This window comes from Phycodurus eques, chromosome 10, assembly GCF_024500275.1.
Source record: "Phycodurus eques isolate BA_2022a chromosome 10, UOR_Pequ_1.1, whole genome shotgun sequence".
Lineage (NCBI taxonomy): Eukaryota > Metazoa > Chordata > Actinopteri > Syngnathiformes > Syngnathidae > Phycodurus > Phycodurus eques.
In genome coordinates, this window is record NC_084534.1 from 25,062,880 (window position 1) to 25,086,874 (window position 23,995).

General features: G+C 41.5%; 1 protein-coding gene across 2 annotated transcripts in view; it reads left to right on the top strand.

The window, feature by feature from the left end:
* The window catches only part of LOC133409013 (metabotropic glutamate receptor 4-like), a 152,824-nt gene that overhangs the window by 37,906 nt on the left and 90,923 nt on the right, over nt 1-23,995 (top strand). Inside the window, exon 1 of one of the 2 annotated variants that reach the window (XM_061688486.1) lies at nt 10,364-10,417. The exons of the other annotated variant lie outside the window; for it this stretch is intronic. The gene's annotated coding sequence lies outside the window, so the exon portion shown is untranslated. Of the gene's footprint in view, nt 1-10,363; nt 10,418-23,995 lie in introns of those variants that run through there. 2 annotated transcript variants of the gene reach the window in all.

Sequence of the window (23,995 nt, forward strand, 5' to 3'; positions counted from 1 at the left end):
TTGTCATCCGCATGTAACGTAACACGAGGTACCACCAAAGCAAACAAATCGTAGCTTGCAATCGCTCCATAAGGGGAAAAAAAATAATAATAAAAAAATCAAAGAGTAATCAAACACTCTTACATATTGTCATGAAGTGGAAAATAAAATTAAAATATTGGGCATTCATCCTCAATTTAATCTTCTGAGCAGTAAGTTGTTACTTGATAACAAGGGTTAACTGTTCTTGTTAGCTTGTTAACCAAAGTGCTAATGCAATGCTAAAACTAGAAATAAATCAGAATGTCATCAGAAAAGTTCATAATTCTACAACTATTCATATTCTTAAAGGGAACAAAATATTTTTCTATTTTAGTGGAAAATTTTAAAAATAGATTTTTTATTTCAGCAAATGAAGTTGAAAATTTTGATTTTTTTTAATATTACTAATTAAAATGACTCTTAATTGTTCTTACACTAACAGAGTTGTAATTTATGGGGAAATAAAAAAATATTATTCTATCATTTTAAAACATTTAAAAATAATAATTAAGTTGACATTTTACAAGGATAAAGTTGTAATTTTACTGGAAAAGTCAGCCTTTTTTGTTTTATTGATTAAAGAGAAAAAGATCTGAATTAGTCTTAATTTTACTCGAAATAAAATGGCTGAATATTATATGTATAAATAAATCTTCATTTGACAAGAATAAAGTTGTAATATTACAAGAAATTACATAGTTTTGCCAGAAGAAAATCCTATAATTTTACATTAATGATATGACAATAAAAACACAAAATAAATTCATCCTAATTGAAGAGAATGATGCAATACTGGAATGAAATTAAATAATAAAAATGAGAAGAATGTCTTAAGAAGAGGAAAAAAAGCAGTGAAACGCAACGGGTTCATGGACAGGAAAACAAGGGATTCTTTAAAACGCCACTTGGAGGTTAAGTAAGGCCACGGCCAACTTGGATCTGAAGCAGCGGCGGAACAATGGAGGAGAAGCATTCACAGTCTGTCAAGCGCCCTTGCTCGTAACCATGGCGATCTTTGGCATCCATTTGCCGTCGTCTATTGATTTGTTATCAAGGTAGAACAGGTTGGACGTTGTTCACAGACGGGCGAACAATCGCCACTGACTGGACACGTCAGTGTCCGACGTGTCCATTTGCATCCCGGGATATGACTACACGCTGAGATGCAAAGTTTGACAGGACCAAAATGTCGAAAGGCTTATTACTATCAGACAAATTGATGTATGGATTTATTGTGTGTCAAACTAATCATGCTGTTTTCATCATCCCAACAGTTTGACCGATTACAGCCGCTTACTGATTGCTTCTTTAATTCGCTGGGAAAAGGCCAGTTTGCTCGCATCGATCCCAATCAGCTGGCTTTGGGATGTCGGACACAAGAAACACACGTCGAGGCTTTTTCCAAATGGCTAGTGTGCAAGGCTGCCATTTAGGTTTGAGGCGGCCATTTTAGGGTTATTCGTGCCATTGTCGCAAGTGCTTCAATGATATTTTCCTGCAGATTTTGTCTGATTGCTTGCTTACCAAATTATACAGAACCCTTTTTAAGTTAACTGCGCTCAGAAATTCAGCCCCTAAAGCCAGTTTCACTGAGCAACATGACAAAAAAGTCTCCAGAACCTATGCCAAACAAGACACATGTACTCTGCCATTTTGGTTTAAAGAGCCCATTTGAGGGTTATTTTTTGTAATTTCTCAGAGTACACAAAACACTATTAACTCCACTTAGAAACTTTCCCTTAGAAACATGAAATTTGCTACGCACGTCTCTTATGAGTACATTCACCCAAAAGTCTTAAGAACCCATGCCCAAAAAGAAACTGGTAGTCTGCCATTTTGGTTTGTAGCGACTAATAGATGTTTTTTTTTAATGCATGCTTCAGCGATGAGCTCAACCTCTAGATTTCAACTTAATTACGTATTACATAATTTGAACTACATGTATAAGACAAATGGACAAAAGGTAAAAAAAAAAAAAAAAAGGAACTTTTCTGTCATTGTTTGTGGGAGAAACATGGCCGTCAAGTTTGATGACACACCATAAAAAGCAAAAAAATAAAAAATAGAAAACTCCTATATACAGCCCCTCGTCAGTTTTACCTAGCAACATGACGTTCATTTCATGTTGTCAGGTGGACCTACACACTTTGCAGACATTGAGGCTACGTTATAGCGCTATTGTGCGAGATTACCTTCTTTACAGGCCGCTGATTAATTATTCGGCCGAGCTTGTTCCCGCCGCCAATTGGCTCAGCCCTTCTGTGATTATCAGTTTGACGCTTAGCTTGACAAATGCCAGACAAAGCGGCACGCGTCCGCGTTCCCTTACCTTCCACCTTACAAATATGTCAACAATACGGACGTGCAGGTGCTCGTCTTTAAGTGGCGCAGACTGATGAAAAGGCCACCAGACCGGGTGGAAATTCGGGATGGAGTTTGGCGCTCTCCACTGAGGCGTGCGAGCGAGCACCACGCACACGCGGCGATGTCATCCTGTAGAAAAACGCCTCCGGCGGGGATGCTGCTCGCGGAGCGGAAACGAGCCAAGCCTGGCCAGACACAGACAATGACAGTGACTTGTTTCCCTGACTTGTGTCTCTTCTCATACTACAGAGGTGAAATGTCCGTTTAAAAAACAAAAAACAAAAACCCCCCCCCCAAAAAAAACAATTAGCGAGTCTTGATGGCAGCATGCATCTTTTTTTTCACTTTGACTTAGCCATCCAAACGTGGCGGCAGTGCTCTTTCACACATGAAACTATGTCATTATGTCCACACCATTGCGGGTCAAAGAACAGGTCAGCAGATTGGAAAGAACACGCTGCTTCCTCATCTTGTGTTCACTGACCATTTGGGAACTCTTTAAAAAAGACGCAAGGTACTAAATGAGTCAGCGACCTGTAAAATGGACTTGAGCCCAACCGGCCTCTACCGAGGCGTTTATTGCGATGTTTATTCAGGGAATGTCTGCACATATGTGAATATTTGTCAAATTAAAGGCCACTTACAGATGGACGTTTTCCAGTTGACATTTCCACACCTTATTTTTTTCCCACAGTGTACACCATTATCACCTATTTGTTATTCTAACTTTATATTCGACTTCAACATTCAATAACCATTTCATCAGTGCTCCTTTCCTCTGTTTACAATTCCCCCATTGTCATTACTGTATCTGACTTTATTCAGAATGCTGATTGGCAATAAAAAAATAAAAAAGTTATTTCTGAAATAAATTACGTTTTATCCAAACACCAATATACGCTACAAATGTATGTAGTTTCATTCGAATTGGTAATAAAATACAAATGAAATTAAACACTAAACTATTTTCATATACAGCACATTCAAATATCACATGATTACATGAAATATCAAAAATACTAAATTATTCAAACATGCAAATGCAATTAAATTATAAATTGTAAAATCAGACAAAAAGTCTGGTTTAACAAATACATTGCTTGAATCGATGGTTTTATTATCATGATTGTTATCATTTACTGTATTAACTTCAAAATTTGCAAGTGCGTCTATCTTGGTGGGAAAAAAATATATATATATTCAAGAAATCCCCAAAATTCAGCACCTGCTTGAACGTAAAAAAAATAATTAAATAAAAATGAAAAAAAAATATATATATATATATAAAGATTTGCCCCCTCGCATCAGTTTCACCGATAAAAACGAAATTGTGTGAACATGTCGAACATAACACGATGCATGAAAAAGTCTCAAGGACCCATTATCGAAATTTGAATTCCGCCATTTTGGTTTGAAGAAGCCATTTTGGGTCAGATTTCAGTGCTCGTACTTTCATAAAACCCTACCAGGGAATTCGCCCCAATCGGAAGCAGGTAACCGAGACAGCGAAACATTATTAGAGTGGGTGTCTGCCCATTTGCTCAGGTTAAATTGCTGTTTAAATAGTAATCACATATATAGTATAGCACACCAACACAAGCAAAAGAGGAAGATGTCATTTCCTAGCACCACAGCCGTGTTTGCTAAAATAATGTACTAATTCTCTTTCCGGGAAACTGAACTGAACCGTGAATAACCAAAGCGGCTACAGCTGTCGTCTTTGAACACAATCTCAGTTTGAAAGGTTTTCCTTGCCGTCATCCGTCTCAAGCGTCGGGTCTTTTGCTGCCAAGCTGTCACTTTCGGAGAGAAAAAACAAACGGTACTTACGCTCGAACGGACAAAATGGAGGATTGGACCGAGCGGTGACAGCTCGTCTCGGTTTGACAAAACGGTGAACGCTGCTTTAAAGACAAACGGGAAGTTGCCAAGTTGACAACAACTGCTGATTGTAAAATTTATGAGCAGTGTGCATGACGAAATGCTATAAAGAGTGCCCAACATTTCATATTAACATCTGTTATTAGCAATCGGAGGTTAGTGGTTTGCACTCCGAAGTGGAGTTTCCATGTTAAAAATGATCCAAACACTCAACGCATCCACCTGCCCGCATCACTCGTAACATTCTAATTCTAAAATGCGTTGTTAAAAGTGACGACAATTTCAAGTTTTGCTCCAGAAGAACATGAAGTAGATGCACATGGTTTGCTGACGCGGGCCACGTGAAATGATATGGCGGGCCAGCTCGGGCCCCAGGGCCTTGGGTTTGAGTGCTCTAAATTGTCCATAGGTGTGAATGTGAATGGTTGTTTGTCTATCTGTGCCCTACGGCTGGCTGCCGACCAGCCCACGGCGTACCCCGCTTCGCTCGCCAAAAATCAATTGGGACAGGCCCAGGCTCACCGGGGACCGTAATGAGGACAAGCGGTGTCCGTTTATGAGTATGGCAAGTGTTGGGATATTGGGATGATTACAACCCACACTGATGACGCTATTTTTATTGGCCGTCTACAAAGAGGCCCGTCTCTCTGCGACAAGGTAATTGAACGGCGCGTGAAGTGGAGTGCGTCAGAGGCATTGTTTAATTCCCGCTTTTGGCACACCGTCGAGCACGGAAACGCCCAGCGCCGCTGCCGAGCTGACGGTTTTAGACAAGCGTGAAGACAAAGCAGGTGCTCGTCTAATGCGTACGATTAAGAAGAGGCTGCAGCGCTTATGGAGACGGAGGGCTGTACATGTTGAGTGAGTGACTGTACATGCACATCTTAAAACAGGGGCTCCAAACCGAAACGCAACATTGCAGAACGACAACGTGTCAGCGTCGACTGGGTCAACATTGCAAAGGGACCACATCACATTCGATTGGAACCCTGGAATTTAAATGCAGCTAATAAGAAGCAGAATGGGAGGTCTAAATAAGTCCTGTCGCTTCCCAAAGTATAAACATGGACATACACAACATTGCTGAGACTAGAACGCCTGCGTTAATAACAAAGTAAAACGGATTATTATGGAGGAATTCCGAGAAAAAGCAAGATCAGAGGCAGACTGGGAGGAATAAGTGGCCCGAGTCCCCAGAACAGATGATAAAAACGGACGCACACAATATTCAGTCTACTTGAACGCTGGAGTTGAAAACGAAATAAAAAGGACTAAACAAACAAACTAACAAAAAACAGTAGCAACGGAGGAAGACCGAACAGAAGAAATACAGTCACTTAACAAAGCCCCCTTGAAGATAAACAGAAACATTTCCGTAAATATGCAGAGAGCAAACGATTTACTTGGATGTTAGATTTCACACTCGACGAGTGGGCAAGTACTCCAGACCCAACTACTGTATTTGTATACAAGCGCTTAAAGAGTAAATGTTCCATAAGGTCTCATGTAAGTCTCCTCTACACATTCCCATTCGTGATGAGTCATAGTGTGCAAAAAAAAAAAAGCGATAAACACGAGTATCACTTCACTTTTTTACAGCCTTAATCAATAGCTGAAAATAGTCTTGTTGTAGCAACATTTAATGAAAGACACTGGAGGTCAATTAATGCTCCTACTTGAAAACTCATACTAATTGAGAGCAATTTTTAATGAGCTTCCGCGTCGGAGGCAACTCGGAAAGAGTTTTTTTTTTTTGCGGAATATTTATTACAATAAAAATGAACGGACAAGGAAAAAGTAATAATGGCTCCGAGTGAAGAAGCGACGCCCTTTTTTTAATTGGCTCCTCTCGAGCCAATTAACGTTCAAAGGATGTCGTGTTTGACGTTAGGCCGTCAAATTGAAAGTTCGTGCTCCTGCTGATGAGTCCGTTGCCCTTTAACTATTGTCGGGAGGTCATTCGAGTTCCTTCAAAACTGGGCCGGATACATCTTGGATACCTACAGACAGGATTTATTCGAACCCAACTAAGCATTAATACAAATAAATAGAGTGTTGTTGTTGGCTTTGGAAAGTGAATGCCACATTTCACTGATGAGGTCAAACATTTAATTGGGATTTTTTTTTTAAAATTACGCTACAAAAGGTCTGCAGTTACAATCTTCAACGTAAACTGGTATTTTATAACAATTACAGGGGACATGATGTGAAATGATACTTTTTAAATACCTGCATTGCTAGTCACTAAAATAAAATGTCACAAAGTGTTTATTGAGACAATTGGGAACCGTCTTAAATCGTGAAAAAAAAATGCCTTTAGAAGTGTAATATAAAATATTTTCATACAGTGGGAAAGAATAAGCCTGAGTCAGGCTGTGAGCAGACATGTTTATCACCTCCTCGCAGATACACGCACGACTAAGTCACTTCTGGTGGTGATGTCACACACAAGGGAGGAGATTTGCCGGCGGAAAAGGGGATCTGAGGAGCGGATGCTATCGGTGCCGCGCAGCTCCCCGGACGACGGTCAAATCAAAGACGTGCGAGTGAAACTTTTTCCAAATGTACCGCTGACGGGCACAGTTTGGCTGTTGGAGCATAATGTAGCATTGAAGTGTGTGAAATGAAGACGTAATAATTCAGTTGTCAGGCATATAATTGGACATTATGCAAATGGAGCTGATTTGGGTTAATGAAGTTTAGCCTGCGTACAGCAGTATAGTGGCATATGCCAGTAACACAATGGAAAACAATACACTTAAGAATGCAATTAAGCATACGCTAGTACAGCAAAATAGGAAATGCGTAAAAATACGGATGCACACAACGTTGCCGAGTGACCTTATGTCAGAGTCTACAGAGATACTGGAGTTTAAAACTAAATACAAATGACTATTTTGGGGGAAAATGTAGATAAATGGCAAGAACTGAGGCATAAACAACATAAACATCGATGCACACGACACTGCAAAGCGATCACGTCACATTCTACCGGAACGCCGGAGTTTAAGACTCATTTAGAGAAATGCAGCAAAATAGCAAACAAGTCACACAGCATCCGGAAATGTAAACGATATTGTGGTGCGACCACATGTCGTCTAATCGTTGTCAAAGACCGTGTAACGTGAATTCAGAGATTTGTTTTTAAACACATTAGAAATATTTGAAGACATTTGGTGAAAACATGCGCAAAGACTGAGAACTATGTAATATTCAATTGAAGAGATAAAACATTAAGGCGTTCTTCACTACTTCCGTTTTCCAGATTTTTTTGGTGTGTGGCTAAAACGGTGCTCAGTGACGCATGTGGGACCTGGCAAGAGTCGCCCCTCCCCCACTACTGTATATAAGAACTTAAGCGCCTTTGTTTGTATCAGTGGTTAGCTGTCACAATTGCTAGCTTTGCTATCAAAAATGTAGTTTAGAGCGCCTCATTGTCGTGGCATGGAAAAGCCCAGCGACGGCCCGGTGGGATATATTCCAGCTACCTGAGGTTTTAACCGGATATAGTTCAACGACGCCAACATGTAGGCATGAGAGAGCCAGTAGCATTGGTTTTTCCAGGTTGTAGAAGTGCTGTTTGATTGCCAGTTGACAGTTGCGCGGGACTTGGTTTCAGCACATTCAGCAGGCACGCCCACAGCGTTCGAGGAGTGGAGCGAACGGTTGAATTTTTCACGACTTTGAAGCCTCGTTTTATATACTGTCCTTGGCAATTGTTTTTACTCATTCAAATTTGGCAGGGTTGTTAACAACACTCTGCTCTGTCATATGCCATATTTAGAACACATACAGCACTGGTGTCAAACTGGTGGCCCGGGGGCCAGACCCGGCCCGCCACATCGTTTTATCTGGCCCGCGAAAGCAAATCAAAATTGCTCATTGTGTTCTGGTGTAATAACATTGAGATATTTGCAAGCATTTTTTTGTAACCAATCCCCCTTTGAAAAGAAATTTAATAGTTTCAAAACTGGTTATTCATCAACGTGTTGTGTATAGTGTACGTAATTATATGATGTAATCTTTAATTTATATGGGTTCACAGTCGTAACGGCCCTCCGAGGAAAGTCATAACTACGATGTGGCCCATGACAACATTGAGTTTGACACCGCTGATATACAGTATTCATTTTCACTTCACAGGGATCTTTAAAGATCTTTAAGATCTTTGTGTCTGTTATGGCTCTCATACCACCGCTGAAGGCAGAAAACAACCTTGGAGGAAAGGTTGCATCTTCTGTTACATCTCTAATGCGGCAGGTTTGCTGGATCTCTGTGTGTAAGAGGCCACCGACTGCATGCTAGTAAAAAAAAAAAAAAAAAAGTGCGCACAGTGATGGAGTGGCTCTTGTTTTGAAGAATGTCGCTAAAGTGCGCTCTCCTCGTGAATTGCCCCATTAAATGGCAACTGAAGCAATTAACTCAACGAGGGGTGTGCTTTTTGTGTGTGTGTGCTTTGTGTGACATGACAATTTCCCCAAAAGCACAATGAGGAAAATGCCGAAACAATCAAGCAGGGGCGGACCGAGGGTTTCCTCTTGTCAGCTGCACTCAAAATCAGAGGCAGCCCTTTAAATTGGGGCTTGTAGTGGGGCATACAAATCAACGGGGTTTCACTGTAATACAAGACAGGGCCAGTATCTCTGATGCCGCAAACTTTTTTTTTAGGATGTAACCGAGTTCTTAGGTTTCACGGAAGACATATGATTACACCAGTGCACGAACCGTTCGTGAGTAAAGTATGTCGGGACCGTCGTAAACCAAGGACCCCCTGTATGAGCATGCAGCGCACCAATGCGCACTCTTGTAGCAATGCTGACATATGGAGCCGTTGTTTGTCACTGTCGAATTTCGTGAGGCCGGGCTTTAGGTTAGAATCACTGTGCGAGCTGGTACTCATGCATCTTTCATGAAAACCACGACTGGAGTTGCTTTATAGAGCTCTATAGAGCCGTCATGCCGCTTTGCTTTCACGGCCTGTGAAGGAGGGGCCGGAAACCGTCTCACAACCCGCTTCTTCCCCTGAATAGAGATCCAGCAGATGTAACACGTAACATGACATGTAACATTTTGTGTCGGTGCTATTGATACAGAAGAGCAACACGGGAAAAAAAAGCGGAAAATACCTCCTTTTACTGGCAGTGTAAAAGAAGTTAGACACAGGTGGTGTCACAGCTCAGATACGACTTCAACTTCATCCATTCCGTTGTTATGGTTCTAATACTACCGCTGAAAGCGGAACATTGTCTAGTCGACTTCATCTCTCCAATCCGTGACATTTATTCCGAACAGTTACCTGGAAAAAGGCGGAAAATGAAAACTTTTACACGCAGTGTAAAATCACATCTCTGATACTACCTCCGTCTGCTCATTGTGTGTTGACGCAGAAAATGCTGCAGTACAGTACAGGCAATGTGGAAGGGCTTCGAAACGCATGGGATTCATCGACTCTGTCATGGCTCCAATACTGCCTCCAAAGGGGGGACATTTCCGGGTCGACTTCATCCACCCATTTAATGTCGACTCAGAAAACGGTGGAAAGACGCTGACCTTTACAGGCAGTCCAAAAGGCACCTTACCAACATCTGTTATGGCAGAATTGTCGGTTTGACGACTTCTACTCGTTTCGTGTCATTTATTCAGAACAGCGACACAGAAAAAGGCGGAGAACTGCCGGATTTGATTGGAACTGTAAAATAAACATCGTGTATCCATTGTGTGACCTCAGCTCACTATGTTGTGTTGTATCGATGTTTTCTAAATCAATACGGTTCTGGCACAGATAGAGGACAACAGTGCTGGGTGCAATGTTGACCACTCTGCAGTTTTCAACAACAGTGTCGGAGCAGAGGTTTCCAGTTGCTCAAAGTGATGTTGCACCAGAGAGTAGCTATGAATCACGCTCATTTTCAAAGCAGGAAGCAGACGCTGGGCCAGTGTTGAACGGCAGCGCGCCAGTCGGAACCCTTTGCAGGGACTCCAGTTTTGAACATCCCAACTGTTTTTGTTTTGTTTTTCTGGAGAACACCCGTGGGCCTCAAGGGGAGGCCAGGAATGGAAGCAAGAACCTTCCAATTACCTGGAGACATCGCTCAATCTCCTGAGACCCCGGAAGAAGACAAATGAAAAGAGACGAGGCGTTCTTGACAAGGTTTGCAGAAACGGCGAGCCGCTGACGTTACAGCGCTAATATCAACGTGACGTGATGATGAGATGAGAGAGGAGGCGTGGAGTTATTAGGGTTAGCGGCATCAGAAATTCGCATAGTTAGCCAAAGGGGAGAGAAAACAGCCAGCGGGTGCGTCTATTTAATTAGCAGGCGGGACGTGTCGGGAAGCTAATGTTTTCCTTTCTACACCAGAACGTTGCAAGTTTGTGCAATCCAGGTCAAGCTAATCATGTCTGCTGCAATGCTTTTGCTCACTTTTTCCACTTTGTGCCCAAAGGCTCCTTCTTATTAGATGCCCTTTTGGTGACACATCTCAGTCCCATGCGAAAGAAGGTCTCATGGTACGGGAATTTATGCAAGGTTATCTTAAAAACTGTGATTTTTCTACACCCTTATCACATCTAATTGCATATGAAAAAAACCTAAAAGAAATTTCACCCACTTTTTCGAAAATAATGCCATTTGTTTGAGAGCCATACAGTCCTAAAAGCTGTATTAACTGTACATGTAATGTTTTCAGTACGATTCTTAACGTAGGCCATTTGTTTATGTGCGATTATCTGACCAGTGCAGTGTTTAACCCCGCCTCTCGCCCAAACTCAACTGGAATAGGCTTTGATTAAGCAGTACAGAAAATGAATGAAAACCACTGTTGATATTAAGACATAATAACAATCACATGCTCAGTCTTCACTGTAAATAGAAGTTAAGCACTGTAAAATGTCAATTTTGGTATCAATCTGAAAATATCTGTCATAGTACTTTGAAGGACCCCTGGAAATGGCCAAAAACGACCACAGAATGGCTGCCATACACACAAATAGCACACTTTCTCTGCCTTTTTGGACATGGCTTCTTAAGACGTTTTTTTGTGAGCCCACTCGTGCTAAACATGCCTCTCAAATTTCAGTTTTGTGTTTTATGGCAAGAGATCAAATTTCGCTGTCATACTCTGCCCAGGTGATCGACTGGTTAGAGCGTCTGTCTCACAGTTCTGAGGACCGGGGTTCAATCGCCGGCCCCACCTGTGTGGAGTTTGCATGTTCTCCCCGTGCCTGCGTGGGTTTTCTCCGGGCACTCCGGTTTCCTCCCACATCCCAAAAACATGCATTAATTGAAGACTCGAAATTGCCCGTAGGTGTGAATGTGAGTGCGGATGGTTGTTTGTTTGTATGTGCCCTGCGATTGGCTGGCAATCAGTTCAGGGTGTACCCCGCCTCCTGCCCGATGATAGCTGGGGCAGGCTCCAGCACGTCCGCGACCCTAGTGAGGAGAAGCGGCTCAGAAAATGGATGGATGGCTACTCTGCCCACTCGCAATGAAAAAACCCTCAAAATTTAATGCTGTCCATCTGTACAGTCCTATATTTATTGGACATAGAAGTTAACGACTGTAAAACAACAACACATTTGGTACAAATAAGACAAAATCTCTCGGAGGTCTTTTTTTTTTTTTTTTAAAGAACCCTGAAAATGGCTGCTTTAAACCAGAATGCTTCCTTTGTATTTTAAGGCATGTGTTCTTGAGAATTTTTTTTGTGGGTCTACCTATGTTAGACAGTCATTCCAAATCAGGTATCATTTGTCATTTCATTCTCAGCCAGTACAGTCCAGTTGCGATCGATTCAGTGCCCTGAGGCGGTCACAGGCGTGACGAGTCGTCACATTTTGCCGCCATGCCCCGTCCACTATGACCAGTGACAAAACCTCAGAATTCTGACGGGTTAGTTTCATCTGTCTATTACATAGAGTTTAAATTTGATAGCAATCGGAAAACTCTGGAAAATGATCCCTTTTGCAGGACCCTTTTATGGCCACAATGACCCCAAATTGACTGCGTTAAACCAAAATGGCAGCCTTCCTGTGGATTTTAGGGCATGCCTGTTTGAGAATTTTTTGGGTCAGTCTACAGCCGTGCCTAACCCACTTCGGGTTCCATTTATACGGAGCCTGAGAAATAACCAAAATCACCTTAAAATGTCCGCTTCAGACCAAAAAAGGAGACTTCCTGTGCACTTTCTGGCATGGGTTCTTGAGACTTCTCTGTACGTCTATCAAAGTTTGTGTTGCTGAGCGAAATGCATGCGCCTTTGCAGCTCACCCTGATGAAAAAAGTGACAACAATATGGATTAAAGTCTTCTGTCCCGGGCGGCCCCCCCTCATGATATTGATCACATTAGCGTTATCACGGCTGCACATGACAAATACTGATCTCCTCGGACCTTCATTATTCCATATGGACAGGCCATCGATGGGGGCAGTCGAATAGAAACAGCAAAGGGGATCGATGGCTACGCGGTGGCGGCAAGCTCTCCTTGTGGGAGTCATATTATTAGATTCCATACACTCTGATAACCCTTTTGCTTTTGATTGATCTTTTCCATTTCAAACAGTCGGGCCCGCGGATCGATGCTCCTGCCCAGCGGCTAAAGAACAAAATGGTGCGGGTCCACCCCCCCCCCACCCCCCTCCTTCCTTCTTATAATAAAGAAGCCCCACTCATCTTTTGGGTTACTTCTATCAAACCTGTCTTGTCGACGAGATGTAATTTGTCGGATGAGATGGAACAAAAAAAAGAAAGAAAAAAAGCCTTTCACATGATGTCATCGATGCACAGTGTGTTTCTACAGAGCCATCTAAAAGCCAGGACAGAATAATGAGATTAGAGCAATAATAGACCCTAAAATAGCTGCTTCAAACCAAAGTGGCACACTTCCTGTGAGTTTTCAGGCATTGGTTCTTGAGACTTTTTTGTGGGTCTGCTCATGATAAACATCACTACTGAATTTTATGTTGTTTATAGCGAAAGTGGCTTTGAGGGCTGAAATTTCAAAACATTCAGTGGGCAAGTTCTGCTAGAAATTGCCAAAAGGACCCTAAAATTATCACTTCAAACCAAAACGGCAGACATCGTTTGTGTTTTCAAGCAACGGTTTTGAGACTTTTTTTTTTTTTTTTTTTTTGTGAGTCTACTCCTGCTCGACATGCCTACCAAATGTCACTTTTATTTTTGTTTTCTTATATCAAAGAAGCCCCACGAGATATAATCTATCAGATGACATTAAACAAAAAGGAGGAGAAAAAAAATCCTGCCTTTCACATGATGTAATCGTAGCACAATGTGTTTCTAAAGATCATCTAACAGCCAGGAGAGTGTCATGAGATGAGAGCGAAAAAGACCCTCAAATGGCTGCTTCAAACCAAAATGGCTGTATTGACACTATTGTGGGTCTCCTGTATGTTTTTTTGTTTTTGTTTTTTTTGGTTACATGAAAGAATCATCACTCATCGTCAGCGTTACTTCACCCTTGTTGACGAGATGTAATCTGTCACATGACATTAAACAAGAAGGAACACAAAACTTTCACATGACGTAATTGTTGCACAATGGAACGAAAAGCCCAAAAATAACTCCTCGAAACCAAAATGGCAGACATCCGGTGTGTTTCCAGGTGCATTGCTTAGTGACGCATGATTCGAGGGCTGAATTTAAAAAAAATTAAATAAAATCATGTGGCAAGCTCGTTTTGATGGACCCCCTATAACTCGCTAAACTGACCCTAAAATGGCCACTTGAAAACAAAAAGGCAGACTTTCTTCGCAATCTCAGGCATGGTTCTTGAGACGTTTTTGTGAGTCTACTCATGCTAGACATGCCCACCAAAAATCATGTTGCTCAGTGCCGCCATGACACATTTAGTTCAAGGATATTTCATTACATGCCGAAATATTAAATGTATTAAAAGGGGTTATTAAAATCGGATGGATTTTTATTTATTTATTTTGCACATAACTGAATTAAACTCTTATTATTTGACAAAATCTTGTGAAATGTGTAATTTTTAATGAGTTAGTAGAACAAAAATCTTTCCATTTTCTGGTTGTTTTTGTGCTACATCACAGAGAATCTAACGACTTCATCCCAGACCTTGATTAAACTGCACACAATAATTATTTGATTCTGAGTGTGACTTGAACCGGCATTGAATATTTCCATCGTGCTAGGGCGGAGAAACAATCAGCAATCAGAACACAGAATAACCTTTAAGGCTTAAACTAATTAAGTCATCCAATTAGCAATGTGTTGCCGATTTAGTCATCCGACAGGCGCAGCATTAGCAGTCACTTGGAGTAGTGTTCATGCCCAATAAAGTCCACGTTAGTCTGGAAATATACAGTAGCACTTCAAATACACCAACAGTTGCACAGGAAGCAAGCCTTAAGCTCTGTCCGGGTACTTGTGCCCAGAGTTAGCGTTAGAGTTTTATTGGCACCATTTGGATATGTCTCATGGCAGCGTAAAGCGAAGAAGAAGAAAAAAAAAAACCCTGCAGAATAAGATATCCTCATATCGCAGTCAGGCCTCTTTCAAATGTGGAAAAAAAATAAATCTGATATGAATTAGATATCTGCCATTGCAAATGGAGCGGAAACACGCGGATTCGACAGACCCCCTCAATGTCGGCTCGGCAACCTCCAGATATACCGATGGTGAATTATACACATCTGTATCTGCTCAGACAACACCTTGAAACAGGTTAAATGATGAATCTAAATGACAGCGAAAGCAGGGACAATTGAATACAGTGTAAATATGCTGCATAATTACAATAGTTGCGTCCATCGTTGTAATAATTGCTGCTGGTGGCTAGTGGAGTAATGTGGAGGTTACCCTTAATTAAATCAATTTGAATTATGTGTGCATTATTGTTTACTTCCTTACTTGTCACTGTCAGGTGTTGATGCTAGTGTTGTTACTTATGTGCAATTTGGGCATTAACAGCCATATCGGATATGTGTCACTTGAAATGTGCATGGAAATGGACGCAGGTATGGACACAGGTATGAGATCACAATTGGGCACTTGGACCTGCAGTATGAATCCAGCCTTAATGCCGACAATTAGGACTTGGAATGTATAATTCCAAATTGAATTGATCTTTAATAATTTATCTATCTGACTTTAGTATCACTTTGGAGCTGTTGCCAAACGCATGGAGACGTTTCCACCATATATCACCATTCTGAATGTTATTACTCACTTTCTACTGCCAGTCAAATCTAAGTATCCATGGGGCTGCGCTATGTGGATTATTTCATCCCCCTCAGTTCCTCCGTCTTCGTGTCTCCAACTCGACTGACTCGCCAAACCCGCCTGAACCTGCCGCAGCTGTAAAGCTGCCCATCATACACTTTTAATGATCAACCAGACCCGAAAGTGTGCTGTGAAGTGCCAATCCTTACAAACCATGTGCCAGGCGGATTGAGCCCACTGATCATGCAACACTCGCCGCAGAAGACGGAAGCATCCAAGGACGCTGTCGCCGGGCTCTTTGAGGGCCGCGCCGACACGTTTGCTCAGCCGCCCTTCACTAAACTGTCTACCGTGGCCACTAATGCAAGTTTGACAAGATGTATCCCCTCATCCTGCAGTTAGCCTGCAGCTTGGGCTCTTCTCTTATGCTTGAGCAGATCTTTCAAGTCACAAGATCTGCTGAGGAGATGTACACAAGCAGGCATGTCAAACGGTTCGTTTAATAAGTTCATGTTCGGAATAACTGATAAAAAAGTACTTGAATGAAGACCAATTTTACGTTGGCTGACTTTTGAAATACCTTAACTCAAACCCAACCCTAAACCTAATCCTAACCTTAAACCAACCCAACACAGTATGAGCAGTCGGACATTATGAGCACTTGAGTTGCGCAATACGGTTAGGGTGGCAATAGCTGCGTCATGACATCACCGCAGAGTGACAGTCAAATAATTAATACACTGTAATTCTAAATATTATTATTATAAGAATTAATCATGAACTGTCAATGAATTCAGCGAAGAAGTAAAGTTCTGCATTCTGATATGAAATTAAGAATGTGATGACCCTTGACAGCAGTGCCTCTGGTTTCAACCTATATGCCCCTTGTGACAAAAAGTAGTAGGGATCGCTTATTTTGGAATTGCACAAAGGCAATTGGGAGAAGAAATAACCGTTTTACATATTTTAAAGCCAAGCTCAACTGTTCACAACCGATGAAGATCACAGGGCAACAGAAGCAACGTTAGGTCACAATAAATATGTCAATTACGTGACTCCTGACTGGAAACTGGAATGGGCAATCTCATTAGAAACATTCCAGTCTTTAACCTTAAATAAGGGAAAAGCCGGATTTCAAAGGATAAGCTCACAAGCTTTGCGACTTCCATTTCCATCGCCTCGCTGTGACCAACGCGGTTTTCTCCAGTTGGTGCAACAGTGGAGTTTATTCGATGTGCTAGGGCGGTGAGGGAGGGGTGGAATATTTACTGGCTTGCCAATAAAATGTCTTCTGCTCCCCAGAACTGTCAATTGGTTCCACCTTATCTACCTCAAACATGCCTCCGCTTACTCGTCACGCTTCTTTTTTAGGCCAGCTTTTCATTGTTTTTGCACGTACGCATAAAGCCATCAGTCATTAGTCCATTACTGAACAAAATGTTGGTGTTTAGCACGCATTTAAGTTGAGTTGAACATCCACAAATTGATGTAATAGTTATACACTGGGATATAATCTAACAACTCTACTAAACCTTGGATTTATCACATTCTGACAACTACAAATGAGACGTCTTACGGACAAGAAATGGTAATCTCTTCATCTCCGGAGGCCAGAGAGGGCCGGTGGGGTGAAACTGATCATCGCCGCCGAGTGCTCTTCCAAATCAGGATTCCAAACAATTGGGAAAATATAGACGACAAAGCCTTGCTGTGGAATTGCTCTCAAAAGGCTCTGATTGAAAGCCCATGTCTGGACGGCTCAGGCAATCTAAGGACTCGTGTATTTCAAGTCGAGAGGGGTCAAGTCGAGAGCGCCGTAAAGTCGCCCGTCCTGATCTGCTATTCAGAAGCTCGCCGGTTGTTCTGCACCCTCACTTGCAACATTGTCCTCCAAATTGGGACGGCAATTCTTTCAAATGAACAGTTACGGAGCAAATACTGAGCTGAAACAGGTTTGTTTCGGGAAACTACCCTGTAATTAAGCGCCCGCCTGTTGGCTTGAAATGCTGCCAGAGTAGCAATAAAGGCTCCCCGGTACCTGCTTACTTCTCTGAAAAAGATGTCACAGAAACAGCTAAAAATACTTTGACTAGCAGCTTGACTCTCTCCAAACACTCTGATGTTGTGAACGCTATATCCTGCGTCCCACAGGCGCACAAAAACAACGCGTTACCGGCACCGTCAGAGTGTTAAAATCGCGTTCACTTTTATCAGTTTGATAAACAATATGTGGCGGTGATCACCTTCTAGTCACCTTTCCCTCAACCAATTTGTCAACCGTTACGGCACCAAGGTGCGATTCTGCCACCAGTCGGCGCTTTGTCAATGACACCGCCAGTTGTGAGTGGTTATTCCCAGGCCCGCGTTGTCATGGAAACATTCCTGTCTGATTCTTCTCAACCGTCACTCACAGCTATTGGCTTCTGCCGTCGGTAAACGCTGCAATCACAGACGACATGGTACCAAGCCTTTTTCTTATTATGCTGCCCCCTATAGATTTTCAGCTGCTTTATACAATACGGCGACAAAATACGCCTGAGAGACTCCATTACGTTCATTGGGGATCATTTTAGCGGTAGATATGATGGGAGAGTGAAGGTGCCTCAGCTGTGGCAGATAATTGGTTCACAACGTGTCGACACTAAGATTCTGACGCATCGGTGCAGTAATGCATTACCAAGGTCATAATAGTACATGTATTCATCCATCCATCCATTTTCTATCATGCTGATCCTCATTAGGGTCACGGGTAAGCTGGACCCTATCCCAGTTTACGTTGGGAGAGAGGCAGGTGGGCCCTGGACTGGTTGCCAGACAATCGCAGGGCACATCTTGACAAAGAACCATTTACACTTACATTCACAGAAATAGGCAATTTAGTTTTCATTGAACCTGACATGCATGTTTTTGGAATGAAGGAGAAAGCCTAATTCGACACTGCAATCTTCCGAGTTTGTAGTATTCAACTATAAACGAGGTGGGGCATTGCTTATGTGTAGAGATATTCTGCAATGCTGGGACAAAGTTATCATTTAGTTTATTTTAACACCTAACATACGTTTTCCTGCTCTGTTGCATTGGAAGTAATTTGTAGTATTTGTACTTTATCTACCTATCAGCATTACAATATAATACCTCAAAGTCTGTCGAATTATCAGAACTGTCAACTGCATTTTGTCACAGATTACATTGATGCTTCTGCGTGAAAGAGACTACAGTCTTTCAAACATCCCATAATTCATCAGTGCCGCTCTGGGACTTGCGGTCATGGTCTTGAATTTCAAATGGGGATTGATTTTGACCCAAAATATGCAAAAATATGAGGATAAACATGTTTGATGAGAACAAGACAGGCTAGGTTGGCTTGACTGAAAGAAATAGGAGTCAATGCAGCAATGCAGTGAGTGTCAAATGTCTTTTAAAGATTATCCTGAGTGATTATCTAGTGGTATGGGGTGCGGTTAGTGATTATGTATTTATTTTTTCACCCTCCTCGACCTCCTCGTAAAACAGTTGGGTGAAACAATCGTAAATGTAAAACCTGCTTAGTATTTCAGATTGCAAATTCCTATGTGGTCAGCACCAAGTTTGACCAGAAGAGTTAGTACCAGATAAGGTAACAGTTACCCTAGCTTCTTCTAACTACTTTTTCTTCACAGGTCAGTCTTGGTACTACGACAGACATCTGGTTTAGGGTAGGAAACTCAAGGCTGTCATGGAGATATCGTTGTGTGTGGTGTGAGCAGTAAGAACACATGCCGATATTTTTAATTGCGGTACGGTGACTTTAGCAAGCCTATTATTTTTCTCTGAGCACTGCACTTGTCATTCTAAACGGGTTTTGGCTAACACGTTGGAAGTTTAGTGCAGTGATGATGTCTTAAGGGCGACGTTTGCGCAAATTTGACTGTCAGGCGATCAGTTAAACGAGACCGATGAAGCTGACATCTGTCGGTTTGGAGTCGAGTCATCGATCGCCATCGCATCCCCGTTTGCCTTGCCACAATTTTCCGTGAGGTCAGACTGTCAATCGGCCCACTGGGGGACCCTTCAGTAATCATCAAAAATTAAACAGAATCTGTCTTTTTTTTTTTTCCCTACCCAGTCCACTATATCACCTGCATTAACCCCAGCGTAGCTTTGAAGGGGCATGGAGCCACTGGAAGAATCAATAATTGAGCCTTATACTCATTAAATAACAAAGGGAACGCAACAGGGAGAGTCCAGGAAAGAGGATTGTGCAGGGTTTATCCAGTCCCAGGCTGACAGGGAAGCGTGATCTTTGAGCTTTGGGAATTTGGGCTAAAATGTGAACAGTGTTTCTTGCAGTGTGCAGCGTGACAGATGTGTGGGCTGGCGACAAATGTCACGCAGGCACATAATGAAGATGATTTGCTTTTTAGTTTGACAGCTCACGATGACCGTCATTCCCAGGATTTCATAAAATTCGATCGCATCTTATTGTCAATTACGACATGAAGTATATTTTGTTGTATATTCTGAGTGTCTCTGCCGCTCGGCTGCATTGTCCATTGAGGGAGCGGCCCTCCACTTTCTATATTATTGCCCCGCTTTTATTGGATGAAAAGACACAAGCTACATTTCTCTCCGTCTGCTCCTGATCGCTCTCGAGGCAAAAGAGCTGATTTTCAACTGGAGCAACAAAGGGACGGAGCCACCAGACTGAAAGCACTCTTTTATTTGTCTGTTCTTCACTCTTTTATTTATTTATTTTACCACATTTCTTCTCGGCTGTAAGCACCAAGTGGATATTGTTAATAAATGCAGACCAGCCGCCAGCGGCACCTCGCATGCTAATGCAATTCACGGGGAGAATATTTATTATTGCACCCCAAATGCAGTTAAGAGCGAGCCGCAGCCCACTCTAGGAAAAGATGCCATTAATCGCACCCTCGCCTGCACTCTTTACTTTTTAAGTTAAAAATCTTCAGCTCGCCAATGCATTCAGAGATGGACAGATTTCAAGAAAAAAACATATTTACAAGTTGAATTACTAACTGGGTATTCAAATGAGCTGTTCTAAATGGAAATTGTTTGCCCCAGAAAGCATGAATACAAATAATAGCATATTCGTTACACACTCTTGGTTTTAATTTACTTCAGTGACCAGAAAGAGGGAACAAACTCTTTTACAAATACAAGATTATGTTTCGTTTCTGCGTGCATTTTTCCCCTGTGGCTTATCAAAAGCGGGGTACACATATACAGATAATCAGGCTGAATTTCAGAATTTTCCCTATCCTGAGCGATTATCCTGTGGTGTTGCCTGTTTGAGATTTTTTTTCCACCCGATTTCCTCAAAGGTTGGGGCTGATAATCGTAATTGTTAAACAACTTCAACATTTACGATATTATGTGTGCGTTAAACGCCAAGTTCGACTCCGTGATTATGATGTGAAACGGAACCATAGACAATAAGGAAATTCTCAATTCAGTACTTACTACGCCAGACATTTGCTATGGGGTAGGACACTCGCAATCGTTGGTGTGCGTGATGCCCTGTGTCGGTCATATCGAGTACATCACACACACAATAAAAGCAGTAAGAATATTAGTGAGCCGATTATTTCTTCGTCGTGTAAGGAATCGCTACCATTTTAAAAATCTGTTAAGATGCAAATAATCGGTATGGGTGCACTGGAAAAACAAAAAAATCTGTACCAAGAATATATGTAAGACAAAAAAACTTACTCTACTGGCATTTTTTCCTACTATATTTAAGTAAATATTTGCTTGAAACAAGTGAAAATTGTTGAAAACAAGTAACGTTTTAAGTGATGAGACATTTAAAATTAAATCAGATTAGTTTGGACTAGAAATAAAGCAAAGCAAAGCAAATTTATTTATAGAACGCATTTCATACACAAGGTAACTAAATCTGCTTTACATGATTAAAAGCATTTAAAACCAGAAGAAAATTGCTTATAAACATTTCTAACAAATACAAAAAAAAATTAATAAAATAAAAAATACAATTAAAACAGCATACAGTGCAAGAAATATCATTTAAAAGTGGAAATGCTCTAAAAAGCATGGGGAAAAAGAAAAGTTTTTAGTTAAAAACATGGACACTTGGGCTGATGTCACGTCTGTTGGCAACCTATTCCATTTGTGTGCAGCATAATAGCTAAATGCTGCTTCACCATGTTTGCTTTGGACTCTGTGCTCGACTATATGACCTGAGTCTGTCGATCTCAGAGCCCTACTGGGATTATATTCCATTAGCATTTCATTCATGTATTAAGGACCTAAACAGTTTAGTGATTTATAGACCAGTAGCAGAACTTTAAAATATATTCTAAAGCTGACTGGAAGCCAGTGTAAAGACTTTAGAATTGGAGTAATATGCTCTGACCTCTTTGTTCTGGTCAGAACCCGAGCTGCAGCATTCCGAATGAGCTGCAGCTGTTTAATGCTCTTTTAAGAGGGTCCAGTCAGAAGACCATTACAATAGTCAAGTCTACTTGAGATAAAAGCATGGATGAGCGTCTTCTGGTCTGTTTGACACATGCAAGCCTTCACTCTGGATATGTTCTTCAAATGGTAGAAGGCAGTTTTAGTAATTGTTTTGATATGAGTGTTGAAAGTCAGGTCGGAAATAAGAAATATTCTTGATAACATTTTTAGATTTTGCAGTGTGTAGAGTACGACTACTTCAGCATTACAATACAATACCTCAGTGTTGAAGAGGACAACTTTAAGGGTATGTGTTACCTATAGTGTTTTTTTAATTTTATTTTATTTTTTGGGGTGGGGGGTTAAGAAAAGTTTGTTTAGATTTACAGAAAGTTGTTATTCAAAGTACAACATCTCTAAATGCAGTACTTGTCAAAAAGTACATGGTCTTGTAAAGAAATTGGCATACTGTAGTTGTCCATTGTATGCACCTGTGTACAGATGTGTTATGTTAAACCTGTTAGCTCATATACAGCGTAGACTACATGACTAACGACCATGCGGTTTCTTTCTTTGTAATGTGTCACCGGAATGTTGAGAATAATATTTTTGTTCATTCAGACGACAGCATATTTCGTAGGTTCATCTCAGGTGTGTGTTGCACTGTTCAGTGGCTGAGCTACAGTGTAATTGTCCTCATTTGGATTGCAGGTAAGAGAGGCAAGGGTACACCCCAGACCGGTCGCCAGTAAATCGCAGAATGGCAAGTCTTGTACAAACAGCCTGCATAATTTTATCGACCCATCAAACCCTCGAAAATCCTCAAAGTTTCGCCCACTCGCATGGGAACTTTGTTTGAACTCGGTCATTAGTCAAACCGGCTGCTACAGTTCAATAAACTAAAGACACAATTTTTTTTAAACTTCCAAAAGTTATACAAAATACACTCGCAAGTCTGAGAAATGAACCACGGGGTCATCGCTGCACACCCAGTTATTCGAGTGAAAGCGGCAGCCGATAATGGCTTATTGACCAACGGGGGAAGTGAGACTGATGATGCTTCACGTATATTTACGATTGCTAAATATTCTCCGCCGGCACCACACACGCCACCCATTTATCTATTTGAGATAAACTGTGGAAAGATAAATCATTTGTTGTCTTCCGAGAGAAAATACCGATGTGTGTGTTTAACATTAATCGAGGCATGTGCAAAGAACCTCGGAAATAAAGTACAGTAATAGGGTTGTGGATTTCATACTCATACGGTTATGAGTTCTTTTTGAAAGGTGAGATATTGTCATTAACATTTACCTAATAACCAACACTCTCACCGAGCTTTTCTGGATATGACATGCTCAGTGGTGCTGGGTGCAGATCCAGAACCACTTTCAAGCCATGTTGACCAAAGCCGGGTCCTCAGAACTGTGAGGCAGATGTGCTAACCAGTTGTCCAATGTGCAGCCGGGAACTGTTTTCAGTTATTACAAAAATAATAAATAAATAAATAAATAAAGCACAATTTGTCCCCTTTAGTACGTGGTTTTGGTGACACCACAATATTTCAAGGCTGGTGTAGGCTAACCAGCCCCCCCCCCCCTCTCCCACTTGTTGTCCGCAGTCAGGAAGCAGCTGCTATCACACAAAATCGAGTTAGCGTTATTCCCGAATCTAAACAGGAAGCGCTTCTGCAGTGGCGCGGTTATCTTATCCTGTGTGATTGGAAACCATCATCACCACGACGGCCGCACACGTTAAACCATGACATTAACAATGCTTGTGACTACGAGTGCAGGATAAAATAGCCTCATGTAGCTTAAGTATACCTACTGTATGTTTCTACTGAAGCCTTTCAAGCTCCTAGACCTTGTTTCAGCCAGCATCAAAGAATGAACTCATTCTGAAAGGACTACAGAGAGAACAGAATAATTATATTAGTTGTTTATTGTGTTAAATTATGAGGACTGGTGTTGTACGCTATAGCTGGTCATATTGTTATGTTTAATGTAATGTCTACATGCGTCAGTGGTGCACAAAGAGTATAGGATATGTACTGGAGGCTAATGATAATCGGGCCTTTGCATAAAATTCATATGCGCCCCATAAAC